This window comes from Panulirus ornatus, chromosome 19, assembly GCF_036320965.1.
Source record: "Panulirus ornatus isolate Po-2019 chromosome 19, ASM3632096v1, whole genome shotgun sequence".
NCBI classification, from domain to species: Eukaryota; Metazoa; Arthropoda; class Malacostraca; order Decapoda; family Palinuridae; genus Panulirus; species Panulirus ornatus.
The window spans coordinates 45,108,980-45,126,274 of NC_092242.1; positions in this window are offsets into that span (position 1 = coordinate 45,108,980).

The following is a 17,295-nucleotide window of genomic DNA, read 5'->3' on the forward strand; positions in this document are numbered from 1 at the left end:
AAGTCAATTGGGAGGTAAGTTTGAATGGAGAAAAACTGGAGGAAGTGAAGTGTTTTAGATATATGGAAGTGGATTTGGCAGCGGATGGAACCATGGAAGCGGAAGTGAGTCACAGGATGCGGGAGGGGGCGAAGGTTCTGGGAGCGTTGAAGAATGTGTGGAAGGCGAGAACGTAATCTCGGAAAGGAAAAATGGGTATGTTTTAAGGAATTGTGGGTGCAATAATGTTATATGGTTGCGAGACGAGGGCTATAGATAGGGTTGTTCGGAGGAGGGTGGATGTGTTGGAAATGAGATGTTTGAGGATAATATGTGGTGTGAGGTGATTTTATCGAGTAAGTAATGAAAGGGTAAGAGAGATGTGTGGTAATAAAAGGAGTGTGGTTGAGAGCGCAAAAAAGGGAGTGTTGAAAGGGTTCGGTCATACGGAGAGAATGTGTTGGGAAAGATTGACAAAGAGGATAGATGTGTCAGAGGTGGAGGGAAAAAGTGGGAGACTAAATTGGAGGTGGAAGGATGGAGGGAAAAAGATTTTGAGCGATCGGGGCCTGAACATGCAGGAGGGTGAAAGGCGTGCAAGGAATAGAGTGAATTGGAACGATGTTGTATACCGGGGTCGACGTGCTGTTAATGGATTGAACCAAGGTATGTGAAGCGTTTGGGGTAAACCATCGAAAGTTTTGTGGGGCCTGGATGTGGAAAGGGAGCTGTGATTTCGGTGCATTATACATGACAGCTAGAGACTGAGTGTGAACGCATGTGGCCTTTGTTGTCTTTTCGTAGCGATACCTCGCGCTCTGAGTGAAACGAAGCTCAAGAGTAAAGGGGAAGAGTGGTTAAGAGATGTTTTTGGAGTAAAGTCAGGGGTTGGTGAGAGGACAAGAGCAAAGGAAGGAGTTACAGTACTAAGCAGGAGTTGTGGGAGTGTATTGTAGAGTGTAAGAAAGTACACTCTAGATTGATATGGGTAAAACTGAAAGTGGATGGAGAGAGATGGGTGATTATTGGCACCTATGCACCTGGTCATGAGAAAAAAAATTATGAGAGGCAAGTGTTTTTGGAGCAGCTGAGTGTGTTAACAGCTTTGATACATGAGACCTGGTTATTGTGATGGGTGATTTGAAAGCAAAGGTGAGTAATGTGGCGGTTGAGGGCATAATTGGTGTATATGGGGTGTACAGTGTTGTAAATTGGAATGGTGAAGAGCTTGTAGATTTGTGTGCTTAAAAAGGACTGATGATTGGGAATACCTGGTTTAAAAAGAGAGATGTTACTGTCCTGAGAGGTGCAACTGGAGATATGTTTGATCATTATCTTGTGGAGGCGAAGGCGAAGATTTGTTTAGGTTTTCAGAAAAGAAGAGAGAATGTTGGTTTGAAGAGAGCGGTGAGAGTAAGTGAGCTTGGAGAGGAGATTTGTGTGAGGAAGTACCAGGAGAGATTGAGTGCAGAATGTAAAAAGTTGAAAGCAAATTACGTAAGGTGAGTGGGGGAGGACTTGGATGTATTTAGGGAAGCGGTGATGGCTTACGCAAAAGATGCCTGTCGCATGAGAAAGCTGGGAGGTGGGCAGATTAGAAAGGGTAGTGAGTGGTGTGATGAAGAAGTAAGATTGTTAATGAAAGAGAAGACAGCGGCATTTGGACGATTTTTGCAGGGATGTAGTTCAAAAGACTGTGAGATGTATAAAAGAAAGATTTAGGAGGTCAAGAGAAAGGTGCAAGAGGTGAAAAGGAGGGCGAATGAGAGTTGGAGTGAGAGGTATCATTAAATTTTTGGGAGAATAAAAAGATGTTTTGGAGGGAGGTAAATAAAGTACGCTTATGGGGAGGTAATAACAAGTTGTGGTGAAGTGAATATGGTGAAGGTTTGTTGAATGTGTTTGATGATAGAGTGGCAGATACAGGTGGTTTGGTCGAGGTGGTGTGCGAAGTGATAAGGTTAGGAAGAATGGTTTGGTAAACAGAGAAGAGGTGGTGAAAGCTTTGCGGAAGAAAGTTTGGATGGTATTGCAGTGGAATTTATCAGAAAAGGGGGTGACTGATTGTTGATTGATTGGTAAGGATATTCAGTTTATGTATGGCTCATGGTGAAGTGCCTGAGGATTGGCGGAATGCATGCATAGTGCCAATGTACAAAGGCAAAGGGTATAAAGGTGAATGTTCAAATTACAGGGGTATAAGTTTGTTGAGCATTCCTGGGAATTTATATTGGAGGTTGTTTATTGATAGGGTAAAGGCATGTGCAGAGCATCAGATTGGGGAAGTGCAATGTGGTTTTAGAAGTGGTAGAGGATGTGTGGATCAAGTGTTTGCTTTGAAGAATGTATGTGAGAAAAACTTAGAAAAACTGATGGATTTGTATGTAGCATTTATGGATCTGGGGAAGGAATATGATACAATTGATAGAGATACTTTGTGGAAGGTATTAAGAATATATGGTGCGGAAGGTAAGTTGCTAGAAGCAGTCAAATGTTTTTACCAAGGATGTAAGGCATGTGTACGAGTAGGAAAATAGGAAAGTGATTGGTTCCCAGTGAATGTAGGTTTGCGGCAGGGATGCGTGATGTCTCCATGGCTGTTTGATTTGTTTATGGATGGGATGGCTAGGGAGGTGAATGCAAGAATTTTGGAGAGAGGGGTAAGTATGCAGTCTGTTGTTAATGAGAGAGCTTAAGAAGTGAGTCAGTTGTTGTTCGCTGATGATACAGCGCTAATTGGCTGATTAGGGTGGGAAACTGCAGAAGTTAATGACAGAGTTTGGTAAAGTGTGTGATAGAAGAAAGCAGAGAATAGATGTGAATAAAAGCAAGATTATTAGGTACAGTAGGGATGAGGGACAAGTATACTGGGAGATAAGTTTAAATGGATAAAACTGTGGGAAGTGAAGTGTTTTAGATACCTGGTAGTGGATTTAGCAGCGGATGGAACCACAGAAGCGGAAGTGAGTCACACGGTGGGGGAGGGGGCGAAGGTTCTGGGATCGTTGAAGAATGTGTGGAAGTCGAGAACATTATCTCGGAGAGCAAAAATGGTAAGGTTTGAAGGAATAGTGGTTCCAACAATGTTATATGGTTGCGAGGCGTGGGCTATAGATAGGATTTTGCGGTGGCGGGGGGATGTGTTGTAAATGAACTGTTTGAGGACAATATGTGGTGTGATGTGGTTTGATCAAGTAAGTAAGGAAAGGGTAAGAGAGATGTGTGGTAATAAAAAGAGTGTGGTTGAGAAAGCAGAAGGGGGTGTGTTGAAATGATTTGCTCACTTGGAGAGAATGAATGAAGAAAGATTGACAAACAGTATATATGTGTCAGAGGTAGAGAGAACGAGAAGTGGGAGACCTAATTGGAGGTGGAAGGATGGAGTGAAAAAGATTTTGAGCGATCAGGGCCTGAACATACAGGAGGGTGAAAGGAGTGCATGGAATAGAGTGAATTGGAAAGATGTGGTATACCTGAGCCGACCTGCTGTCAATGAATTGAACCAGGGCATGTGAAGCGTTTTGGGTAAACCATGGAAAGTTTTGTGGGGTCTGGATGTGGAAAGGGAGATGTGGCTTCGGAGGTTTACACATTACAGCTAGAGACTGAGTGTGAACGAATGTGACCTTTTTTGTCCTTTCCTAGCGCTACCTCAAGGGGTTGGGGAATGCTATATCATGTGTGGCGGGGTGGCGACTGGAAAGGATGAAGGCAGCAAGTATGAATATGTACAAATATATATATATATGTATATATCTGTATATGTGCATGTATGTATACGCTGAAATGTATAGGTATGTATATGTGCACGTGTGGGCGTTTATGTATACACATGTGTATGTGGGTGGGTTTGGGCCATTCTTTCGTCTGTTTCCTTGCGCTGCCTCGCTGACAAGGGAGACGGCGATTGAGTATAGTAGATATAGTTTATATATATATATATATATATATATATATATATATATATATATATATATATATATATATATATATATATATATATATATATATATATATATATATATATATATATATATATCCACACATTGTCCTCAAACATCTCATTTCCAGCACATCCATCATCCTGCGCACAACTCTATCCATAGCCCACGCCTCGCAACCATACAACATTGTTGGAACCACTATTCCTTCAAACATACCCATTTTTGTTTTCCGAGATAATGTTCTCGACTTCCAAACATTCTTCAAGGCTCCCAGAATTTTCGCCCCCCTCCTCCACCCTATGATTCACTTCCGCTTCCATGGTTCCATCCGCTGCCAGATCCACTCCCAGATATCTAAAACACTTTACTTCCTCCAGTTTTTCTCCATTCAAACTTACCTCCCAATTGACTTGATCCTCAATCCTACTGTACCTAATGACCTTGCTCATATTTACATTTACTCTTAACTTTCTTCTTTCACACACTTTACCAAACTCAGTCACCAGCTTCTGCAGTTTCTCACATGAACCAGCCACCAGCGCCGGATCATCAGCGAACAACAACTGACTCACTTCCCAAGCTCTCTCATCCAAAACAGACTTCATACTTGCCCCTCTTTCCAAAACTCTTGCATTCACCTCCCTAACAACCCCATCCATAAAGAAATTAAACAACCATGGAGACATCACACACTCCTGCCGCATACCTACATTCACTGAGAACCAATCACTTTCCTCTCTTCCTACACGTACACATGCCTTACATCCTCGATAAAAACTTTTCACTGCTTCTAACAACTTGCCTCCAACACCACATATTCTTAAAACCTTCCACAGAGCATCTCTATCAACTCCATAATATGCCTTCTCCAGATCCATAAATGCTATATACAAATCCATTTGTTTTTCTAAATATTTTTCGCATACATTCTTCAAAGCAAACACCTGATCCACACATCCTCTACCACTTCTGAAACCACACTGCTCTTCCCCAATCTGATGCTCTGTACATGCCTTCACCCTCTCAATCAATACCCTCCCATATGATTTACCAGGAATACTCAACAAACTTATACCTCTGTAATTTGAGCACTCACTCTTATCCCCTTTGCCTGTGTACAATGGCACTATGCAAGCATTCCGCCAATCCTCAGGCACCTCACCATGAGTCATACATACATTAAATAACCTTACCAACCAGTTAACAATACAGTCACCCCCTTTTTTAATTAATTCCACTGCAATACCATCCAAACCTGCTGCTTTGCCGGCTTTCATCTTCCGTAAAGCTTTTACTACCTCTTCTCTATTTACCAAATCATTTTCACTAACCCTCTCACTTTCCACACCACCTCGACCAAGACACCCCACATCTGCCACTCTATCATCAAACACATTCAACAAACCTTCAAAGTACTCACTCCATCTCCTTCTCACATCACCACTACTTGTCATCACCTCCCCACTTGCGCCCTTCACTGAAGTTCCCATTTTCTCCCTTGTCTTACGCACTTTATTTACCTCCTTCCAAAACCTCTTTTTATTCTCCCTGAAATTTAATGATACTCTCTCACCCCAACTCTCATTTGCCCTCTTTTTCACCTCTTGCACCTTTCTCTTGACCTCCTGCCTCTTTCTTTTATACCTCTCCCACTCATTTGCATTTTTTCCCTGCAAAAATCGTTCAAATGCCTCTCTCTTCTCTTTCACTAATAATCTTACTTCTTCATCCCACCACTCACTACCCTTTCTAATCAACCCACCTCCCACGCTTCTCATGCCACAAGCATCTTTTGCGGAAGCCATCACTGCTTCCCTAAATACATCCCATTCCTCCCCCACTCCCCTTACCTCCTTGGTTCTCACCTTTTTCCATTCTGTACTCAGTCTCTCCTGGTACTTCCTCGCACAAGTCTCCTTCCCAAGCTCACTTACTCTCACCACCCTCTTCACCCCAACATTCTCTCTTCTTTTCTAAAAACCCTCACAAATCTTCACCTTCGCTTCCATAAGATAATGATCCCTCCAGTTGCACCTCTCAGCACATTAACATCCAAAAGTCTCTCTTTCTTGCGTCTATCAATTAACACGTAATCCAATAACGCTCTCTGACCATCTCTCCTACTTACATACGTATATTTATGTATATCTCGCTTTTTAAAACAGGTATTCCCAATCACCAGTCCTTTTTCAGCACAAAAATCTGCAAGCTCTTCACCATTTCCATTTACAACACTGAACACTCCATGTAAACCAATTATTCCCTCAACTGCCACATTACTCACCCTTGCATTCAAATCACCCATCACTATAACCCGGTCTTGTGCATCAAAACCACTAACACACTCATTCAGCTGCTCCCAAAACACTTGCCTCTCATGATCTTTCTTGTCATGCCCAGGTGCATATGCACCAATTATCACCCATCTCTCTCCATCAACTTTCAGTTTTACCCATATGAATGTAGAATTTACTTTCTTACATTCTATCACATACTCCCACAACTCCTGATTCAGGAGTAGTGCTACTCCTTCCCTTGCTCTTGTCCTCTCACTAACCCCTGACTTTACTCCCAAGACATTCCCAAACCACTCTTCCCCTTTACCCTTTAGCTCCGTTTCACTCAGAGCCAAAACATCCAGGTTCCGATCCTCAAACATACTACCTATCTCTCCTTTTTTCTCATCTTGGTTACAACCACACACATTTAGACACCCCAATCTGAGCCTTCGAGGAGGATGAGCACTCCTCGCGTGACTCCTTCTTTTGTTTCCCCTTTTAGAAAGTTAAAATACAAGGAGGGGAGGGTTTCTGGCCCCCCGCTCCCGTCCCCTTTAGTCGCCTTCTAAGACATATATATATATATATATGTCAGTTGTTGTTCGCTGATGATACAGCGCTGGTGGCTGATTCATGTGAGAAACTGCAGAAGCTGGTGACTGAGTTTGGTAATGTGTGTGAAAGAAGAAAGTTAAGAGTAAATGTGAATAAGAGCAAGGTTATTAGGTACAGTAGGGTGGAAGGTCAAGTCAATTGGGAGGTAAGTTTGAATGGAGAAAATCTGGAGGAAGTGAAGTGTTTTAGATATCTGGGAGTGGATCTGGCAGCGGATGGAACCATGGAAGCGGAAGTGGATCATAGGGTGGAGGAGGGGGCGAAAATTCTGGGGGCATTGAAGAATGTGTGGAAGTCGAGAACATTATCTCGGAAAGCAAAAATGGGTATGTTTGAAGGAATAGTGGTTCCAACAATGTTGTATGGTTGCGAGGCGTGGGCTATGGATAGAGTTGTGCGCAGGAGGATGGATGTGCTGGAAATGAGATGTTTGAGGACAATGTGTGGTGTGAGGTGGTTTAATCGAGTGAGTAACGTAAGGGTAAGAGAGATGTGTGGAAATAAAAAGAGCGTGGTTGAGAGAGCAGAAGAGGGTGTTTTGAAGTGGTTTGGGCACATGGAGAGAATGAGTGAGGAAAGATTGACCAAGAGGATATATGTGTCGGAGGTGGAGGGAACGAGGAGAAGAGGGAGACCAAATTGGAGGTGGAAGGATGGAGTGAAAAACATTTTGTGTGATCGGGGCCTGAACATGCAGGAGGGTGAAAGGAGGGCAAGGAATAGAGTGAATTGGAGCGATGTGGTATACTGGGGTTGACGTGCTGTCAGTGGATTGAATCAAGGCATGTGAAGCGTCTGGGGTAAACCATGGAAAGCTGTGTAGGTATGTATATTTGCGTGTGTGGACGTATGTATATACATGTGTATGGGGGTGGGTTGGGCCATTTCTTTCGTTTGTTTCCTTGCGCTACCTCGCAAACGCGGGAGACAGCGACAAAGCAAAAAAAAAAAAAAAATATATATATATATATATATATATATATATATATATATATATATATATATATATACAAGGAGGGGAGGATTTCTGGCCCCCGCTCCTTGTATTAACTTTCTAAAATGGGAAACAGAAGGAGTCACGCGGGGAGTGCTCATCCTCCTCGAAGGCTCAGAGTGGGGTGCCTAAATGTGTGTGGATGTAACCAAGATGTGAAAAAAGGAAAGATAGGTAGTATGTTTGAGGAAAGGAACCTGGATGTTTTGGCTCTGAGTGAAGCGAAGCTCAAGGGTAAAGGGGAAGAGTGGTTTGGGAATGTCTGGGGAGTAAAGTCAGGGGTTAGTGAGAGGACAAGAGCAAGGGAAGGAGTAGCAATACTCCTGAAACAGGAGTTGTGGGAGTATGTGATAGAGTGTCAGAAAGTAAATTCTCGATTAATATGGGTAAAACTGAAAGTTGATGGAGAGAGGTGGGTGATTATTGGTGCATATGCACCTGGGCATGAGAAGAAAGATCAAGAGAGGCAAGTGTTTTGGGAGCAGCTGAATGAGTGTGTTAGTGGTTTTGATGCACGAGACCGGGTCATAGTGATGGGTGATTTGAATGCAAAGGTGAGTAATGTGGCAGTTGAGGGAATAATTGGTATACATGGGGTGTTCAGTGTTGTAAATGGAAATGGTGAAGAGCTTGTAGATTTATGTGCTGAAAAAGGACTGATGATTGGGAATACCTGGTTTAAAAAGCGAGATATACATAAGTATACTTATGTAAGTAGGAGAGATGGCCAGAGAGCGTTATTGGATTACGTGTTAATTGACAGGCGTGCGAAAGAGAGACTTTTGGATGTTAATGTGCTGAGAGGTGCAAGTGGAGGGATGTCTGATCATTATCTTGTGGAGGCTAAGGTGAAGATTTGTCTGGGTTTTCAGAAAAGAAGAGTGAATGTTGGGGTGAAGAGGGTGGTAAGAGTAAGTGAGCTTGAGAAAGAGACCTGTGTGAGGAAGTACCAGGAGAGACTGAGTACAGAATGGAAAAAGGTGAGAACAATGGAAGTAAGGGGAGTGGGGGAGGAATGGGATGTATTTAGGGAATCAGTGATGGATTGCGCAAAAGATGCTTGTGGCATGAGAAGAGTGGGAGGTGGGTTGATTAGAAAGGGTAGTGAGTGGTGGGATGAAGAAGTAAGAGTATTAGTGAAAGAGAAGAGAGAGGCATTTGGACGATTTTTGCAGGGAAAAAATGCAATTGAGTGGGAGATGTATAAAAGAAAGAGGCAGGAGGTCAAGAGAAAGGTGCAAGAGGTGAAAAAAGGGCAAATGAGAGTTGGGGTGAGAGAGTATCATTAAATTTTAGGGAGAATAAAAAGATGTTCTGGAAGGAGGTAAATAAAGTGCGTAAGACAAGGGAGCAAATGGGAACTTCAGTGAAGGTCGCAAATGGGGAGGTGATAACAAGTAGTGGTGATGTGAGAAGGAGATGGAGTAGGTATTTTGAAGGTTTGTTGAATGTGTTTGATGATAGAGTGGCAGATATAGGGTGTTTTGGTCGAGGTGGTGTGCAAAGTGAGAGGGTTAGGGAAAATGATTTGGTTAACAGAGAAGAGGTAGTGAAAGCTTTGCGGAAGATGAAAGCCGGCAAGGCAGCAGGTTTGGATGGTATTGCAGTGGAATTTATTAAAAAAGGGGGTGATTGTATTGTTGACTGGTTGGTAAGGTTATTTAATGTATGTATGACTCATGGTGAGGTGCCTGAGGATTGGCGGAATGCATGCATAGTGCCATTGTACAAAGGCAAAGGGGATAAGAGTGAGTGCTCAAATTACAGAGGTATAAGTTTGTTGAGTATTCCTGGTAAATTATATGGGAGGGTATTGATTGAGAGGGTGAAGGCATGTACAGAGCATCAGATTGGGGAAGAGCAGTGTGGTTTCAGAAGTGGTAGAGGATGTGTGGATCAGGTGTTTGCTTTGAAGAATGTATGTGAGAAATACTTAGAAAAGCAAATGGATTTGTATGTAGCATTTATGGATCTGGAGAAGGCATATGATAGAGTTGATAGAGATGCTCTGTGGAAGGTATTAAGAATATATGGTGTGGGAGGAAAGTTGTTAGAAGCAGTGAAAAGTTGTTATCGAGGATGTAAGGCATGTGTACGTGTAGGAAGAGAGGAAAGTGATTGGTTCTCAGTGAATGTAGGTTTGCGGCAGGGGTGTGTGATGTCTCCATGGTTGTTTAATTTGTTTATAGATGGGGTTGTTAGGGAGGTAAATGCAAGAGTTTTGGAAAGAGGGGCAAGTATGAAGTCTGTTGGGGATGAGAGAGCTTGGGAAGTGAGTCAGTTGTTGTTCGCTGATGATACAGCGCTGGTGGCTGATTCATGTGAGAAACTGCAGAAGCTGGTGACTGAGTTTGGAAAAGTGTGTGGAAGAAGAAAGTTAAGAGTAAATATGAATAAGAGCAAGGTTATTAGGTGCAGTAGGGTTGAGGGTCAAGTCAATTGGGAGGTGAGTTTGAATGGAGAAAAACTGGAGGAAGTGAAGTGTTTTAGATATCTGGGAGTGGATCTGGCAGCGGATGGAACCATGGAAGCGGAAGTGGATCATAGGGTGGGGGAGGGGGCGAAAATCCTGGGAGCCTTGAAGAATGTGTGGAAGTCGAGAACATTATCTCGGAAAGCTAAAATGGGTATGTTTGAAGGAATAGTGGTTCCAACAATGTTGTATGGTTGCGAGGCGTGGGCTATGGATAGAGTTGTGCGCAGGAGGATGGATGTGCTGGAAATGAGATGTTTGAGGACAATGTGTGGTGTGAGGTGGTTTGATCGATTGAGTAACGTAAGGGTAAGAGAGATGTGTGGAAATAAAAAGAGCGTGGTTGAGAGAGCAGAAGAGGGTGTTTTGAAGTGGTTTGGGCACATGGAGAGGATGAGTGAGGAAAGATTGACCAAGAGGATAAATGTGTCGGAGGTGGAGGGAACAAGGAGAAGAGGGAGACCAAATTGGAGGTGGAAAGATGGAGTGAAAAAGATTTTGTGTGATCGGGGCCTGAACATGCAGGAGGGTGAAAGGAGGGCAAGGAATAGAGTGAATTGGAGCGATGTGGTATACCGGGGTTGACGTGCTGTCAGTGGATTGAAGCAAGGCATGTGAAGCGTCTGGGGTAAACCATGGAAAGCTGTGTAGGTATGTATATTTGCGTGTGTGGACGTATGTGTATGGGGGGGGGGGTTGGGCCATTTCTTTCGTCTGTTTCCTTGCGCTACCTCGAAACGCGGGAGACAGCGACAAAGTATAATAAATAAATAAATAAATATATATATATATATATATATATATATATATATATATATATATATATATATATATATATATATATATATATATATATATATATATATATATATATATATATATATATATATATATATATATGTATATATATATATATATATATATATATATATATATATATATATATATATATATATATATATATATATATATATATATATATAGGGAGAAGTATAAAAGAAAGAGACAGGAGGTCAAGAGAAAGGTGCAAGAGGTGAAAAAAAGGGCAAATGAGAGTTGGGGTGAGAGACTATCAGTAAATTTTAGGGAGAATAAAAAGATGTTCTGGAAGGAGGTAAATAGGGTGCGTAAGACAAGGGAGCAAATGGGAACTTCAGTAAAGGGCGTAAATGGGGAGGTGATAACAAGTAGTGGTGATGTGAGAAGGAGATGGAATGAGTATTTTGAAGGTTTGTTGAATGTGTCTGATGACAGAGTGGCAGATATAGGGTGTTTGGGTCGAGGTGGTGTGCAAAGTGAGAGGGTTAGGGAAAATGATTTGGTAAACAGAGAAGAGGTAGTAAAAGCTTTGCGGAAGATGAAAGCCGGCAAGGCAGCAGGTTTGGATGGTATTGCAGTGGAATTTATTAAAAAAGGGGGTGACTGTATTGTTGACTGGTTGGTAAGGTTATTTAATGTATGTATGACTCATGGTAAGGTGCCTGAGGATTGGCGGAATGCTTGCATAGTGCCATTGTACAAAGGCAAAGGGGATAAGAGTGAGTGCTCAAATTACAGAGGTATAAGTTTGTTGAGTATTCCTGGTAAATTATATGGGAGGGTATTGATTGAGAGGGTGAAGGCATGTACAGAGCATCAGATTGGGGAAGAGCAGTGTGGTTTCAGAAGTGGTAGAGGATGTGTGGATCAGGTGTTTGCTTTGAAGAATGTATGTGAGAAATACTTAGAAAAGCAAATGGATTTGTATGTAGCATTTATGGATCTGGAGAAGGCATATGATAGAGTTGATAGAGATGCTCTGTGGAAGGTATTAAGAATATATGGTGTGGGAGGCAAGTTGTTAGAAGCAGTGAAAAGTTTTTATCGAGGATGTAAGGCATGTGTACGTGTAGGAAGAGAGGAAAGTGATTGGTTCTCAGTGAATGTAGGTTTGCGGCAGGGGTGTGTGATGTCTCCATGGTTGTTTAATTTGTTTATGGATGGGGTTGTTAGGGAGGTAAATGCAAGAGTTTTGGAAAGAGGGGCAAGTATGAAGTCTGTTGGGGACGAGAGAGCTTGGGAAGTGAGTCAGTTGTTGTTCGCTGATGATACAGCGCTGGTGGCGGATTCATGTGAGAAACTGCAGAAGCTGGTGACGGAGTTTGGTAAAGTGTGTGGAAGAAGAAAGTTAAGAGTAAATGTCAATAAGAGCAAGGTTATTGGGTACAGTAGGGTTGAGGGTCAAGTCAATTGGGAGGTGAGTTTGAATGGTGAGAGGCTGGAGGAAGTGAAGTGTTTTAGATATCTGGGAGTGGATCTGTCAGCGGATGGAACCATGGAAGCGGAAGTGGATCATAGGGTGGGGGAGGGGGCGAAAATTTTGGGAGCCTTGAAAAATGTGTGGAAGTCGAGAACATTATCCCGGAAAGCAAAAATGGGTATGTTTGAAGGAATAGTAGTTCCAACAATGTTGTATGGTTGCGAGGCGTGGGCTGTGGATACAGTTGTGCGCAGGAGGATGGATGTGCTGGAAATGAGATGTTTGAGGACAATGTGTGGTGTGAGGTGGTTTGATCGAGTAAGTAACGTAAGGGTAAGAGAGATGTGTGGAAATAAAAAGAGCGTGGTTAAGAGAGCAGAAGAGGGTGTTTTGAAATGGTTTGGGCACATGGAGAGAATGAGTGAGGAAAGATTGACCAAGAGGATATATGTGTCGGAGGTGGAGGGAACGAGGAGAAGAGGGAGACCAAATTGGAGGTGGAAAGATGGAGTGAAAAGGATTTTGTGTGATCGGGGCCTGAACATGCAGGAGGGTGAAAGGAGGGCAAGGAATAGAGTGAATTGGAGCGATGTGGTATACAGGGGTTGACGTGCTGTCAGTGGATTGAATCAAGGCATGTGAAGCGTCTGGGGTAAACCATGGAAAGCTGTGTAGGTATGTATATTTGCGTGTGTGGACGTGTGTATGTACATGTGTATGGGGGGGGTTGGGCCATTTCTTTCGTCTGTTTCCTTGCGCTACCTCGCAAACGCGGGAGACAGCGACAAAGTATAAAAAAAAAAAAAAAAAAAAATATATATATATATATATATATATATATATATATATATATATATATATATATATATATATATATATATATATATATATATATCCCTGGGGATAGGGGAGAAAGAATACTTCCCACGTATTCCCTGCGTGTCGTAGAAGGCGACTAAAAGGGAAGCGAGCGGGGGGCTGGAAATCCTCCCCTCTCATTTTTTTGTTTTCTCTAAAAGAAGGAACAGAGAAGGGGGCCAGGTGATGATATTCCCTCAAAGGCCCAGTCCTCTGTTCTTAACGCTACCTCGCTAATGAGGGGAAATGGCGAATAGTATAAAATATATATATATATATATATATATATATATATATATATATATATATATATATATATATATATATATATATATATATATATATATATATATAAATATATATATATATATATATATATATATATATATATATATATATATATATATATATATAAATATATATATATATATATATATATATATATATATATATATATATATATATATATATTTTTTTTTTGTCGCTGTCTCCCGCGTTTGCGAGGTAGCGCAAGGAAACAGACGAAAGAAATGGCCCATCCCACCCCCATACACATGTATATACATACGTCCACACACGCAAATATACATACCTACACAGCTTTCCATGGTTTACCCCAGACGCTTCACATGCCTTGATTCAATCCACTGACACCACGTCAACCCCGGTATACCACGTCGCTCCAGTTCACTCTATTCCTTGCCCTCCTTTCACCCTCCTGCATGTTCAGGCCCCGATCACACAAAATCTTTTTCACTCCATCTTTCCACCTCCAATTTGGTCTCTCTCTTCTCCTTGTTCCCTCCACCTCCGACACATATATCCTCTTGGTCAATCTTTCCTCACTCATTCTCTCCATGTGCCCAAACCACTTCAAAACACCCTCTTCTGCTCTCTCAACCACGCTATTTTTATTTCCACACATCACTCTTACCCTTACGTTACTCACTCGATCAAACCACCTCACCACACATTGTCCTCAAATATCTCATTTCCAGCACATCCATCCTCCTGCGCACAACTCTATCCATAGCCCACGTCTCGCAACCATACAACATTGTTGGAACCACTATTCCTTCAAACATACCCATTTTTGCTTTCCGAGATAATGTTCTCGACTTCCACACATTCTTCAAGGCTCCCAGAATTTTCGCCCCTTCCCCCACCCTATGATCCACTTCCGCTTTCATGGTTCCATCCGCCGCCAGATCCACTCCCAGATATCTAAAACACTTCACTTCCTCCAGTTTTTCTCCATTCAAACTCACCTCCCAATTGACTTGACCCTCAACCCTACTGTACCTAATAACCTTGCTCTTATTCACATTTACTCTTAACTTTTTTCTTTCACACACTTTACCAAACTCAGTCACCAGCTTCTGCAGTTTCTCACATGAATCAGCCACCAGCGCTGTATGATCAGCGAAGAGCAACTGACTCACTTCCCAAGCTCTCTCATCCCCAACAGACTTCATACTTGCCCCTCTTTCCAAAACTCTTGCATTCACCTCCCTAACAACCCCATCCATAAGCAAATAAAACAACCATGGAGACATCACACACCCCTGCCGCAAACCCACATTCCCTTAGAACCAATATATTTATATATATATATATATATATATATATATATATATATATATATATATATATATATATATATATATATATATATATATATATACATATTATTATTTTTATTATTATTATACTTTGTCGCTGTCTCCCGCGTTTGCGAGGTAGCGCAAGGAAACAGACGAAAGAAATGGCACAACCCCACCCCATACACATGTATATACATACGTCCACACACGCAAATATACATATCTACACAGCTTTCCATGGTTTTCCCCAGACGCTTCACATGCCCCGATTCAATCCACTGACAGCACGTCAACCCCGGTATACCACATCGCTCCAATTCACTCTATTCCTTGCCCTCTTTTCACCCTCCTGCATGTTCAGGCCCCGATCACACAAAATCCTTTTCACTCCATTCTTCCACCTCCAATTTGGTCTCCCTCTTCTCCTTGTTCCCTCCACCTCCGACACATATATCTTCTTGGTCAATCTCTCCTCACTCATCCTCTCCATGTGCCCAAACCACTTCAAAATACCCTCTTCTGCTCTCTCAACCACGCTCTTTTTATTTCCACACATCTCTCTTACCCTTACGTTACTCACTCGATCAAACCACCTCACACCACATATTGTCCTCAAACATCTCATTTCCAGCACATCCATCCTCCTGCGTACAACTCTATCCATAGCCCACGCCTCGCAACCATACAACATTGTTGGAACCACTATTCCTTCAAACATACCCATTTTTGCTTTCCGAGATAATGTTCTCGACTTCCACACATTCTTCAAGGCCCCCAGGATTTTCGCCCCCTCCCCCACCCTATGATCCACTTCCGCTTCCATGGTTCCATCCGCTGCCAGATCCACTCCCAGATATCTAAAACACTTCACTTCCTCCAGTTTTTCTCCATTCAAACTCACCTCCCAATTGACTTGACCCTCAACCCTACTGTACCTAATAAACTTGCTCTTATTCACATTTACTCTTAACTTTTTTCTTTTACACACTTTACCAAACTCAGTCACCAGCTTCTGCAGTTTCTGACATGAATCAGCCACCAGCGCTGTATCATCAGCGAAGAGCAACTGACTCACTTCCCAAGCTCTCTCATCCCCAACAGACTTCATACTTGCCCCTCTTTCCAAAACTCTTGCATTCACCTCCCTAACAACCCCATCCATAAGCAAATAAAACAACAATGGAGACATCACACACCCCTGCCGCAAACCCACATTCCCTTAGAACCAATATATATATATATATATATATATATATATATATATATATATATATATATATATATATATATATATATATATATATATATATATATATATATATATATATATATATATATATATATATATATATATATATATATATATATATATATATATATATATATATATATATATATACATATCATTATTTTTATTATTATTATACTTTGTCGCTGTCTCCCGCGTTTGCGAGGTAGCGCAAGGAAACAGACGAAAGAAATGGCCCAACCCCACCCCATACACATGTATATACATACGTCCACACACGCAAATATACATACCTACACAGCTTTCCATGGTTTTCCCCAGACGCTTCACATGCCCCGATTCAATCCACTGACAGCACGTCAACCCCGGTATACCACATCGCTCCAATTCACTCTATTCCTTGCCCTCCTTTCACCCTCCTGCATGTTCAGGCCCCGATCACACAAAATCCTTTTCACTCCATCCTTCCACCTCCAATTTGGTCTCCCTCTTCTCCTTGTTCCCTCCACCTCCGACACATATATCTTCTTGGTCAATCTCTCCTCACTCATCCTCTCCATGTGCCCAAACCACTTCAAAACACCCTCTTCTGCTCTCTCAACCACGCTCTTTTTATTTCCACACATCTCTCTTACCCTTACGTTACTCACTCGATCAAACCACCTCACACCACACATTGTCCTCAAACATCTCATTTCCAGCACATCCATCCTCCTGCGCACAACTCTATCCATAGCCCACGCCTCGCAACCATACAACATTGTTGGAACCACTATTCCTTCAAACATACCCATTTTTGCTTTCCGAGATAATGTTCTCGACTTCCACACATTCTTCAAGGCCCCCAGGATTTTCGCCCCCTCCCCCACCCTATGATCCACTTCCGCTTCCATGGTTCCATCCGCTGCCAGATCCACTCCCAGATATCTAAAACACTTCACTTCCTCCAGTTTTTCTCCATTCAAACTCACCTCCCAATTGACTTGACCCTCAACCCTACTGTACCTAATAACCTTGCTCTTATTCACATTTACTCTTAACTTTCTTCTTCCACACACTTT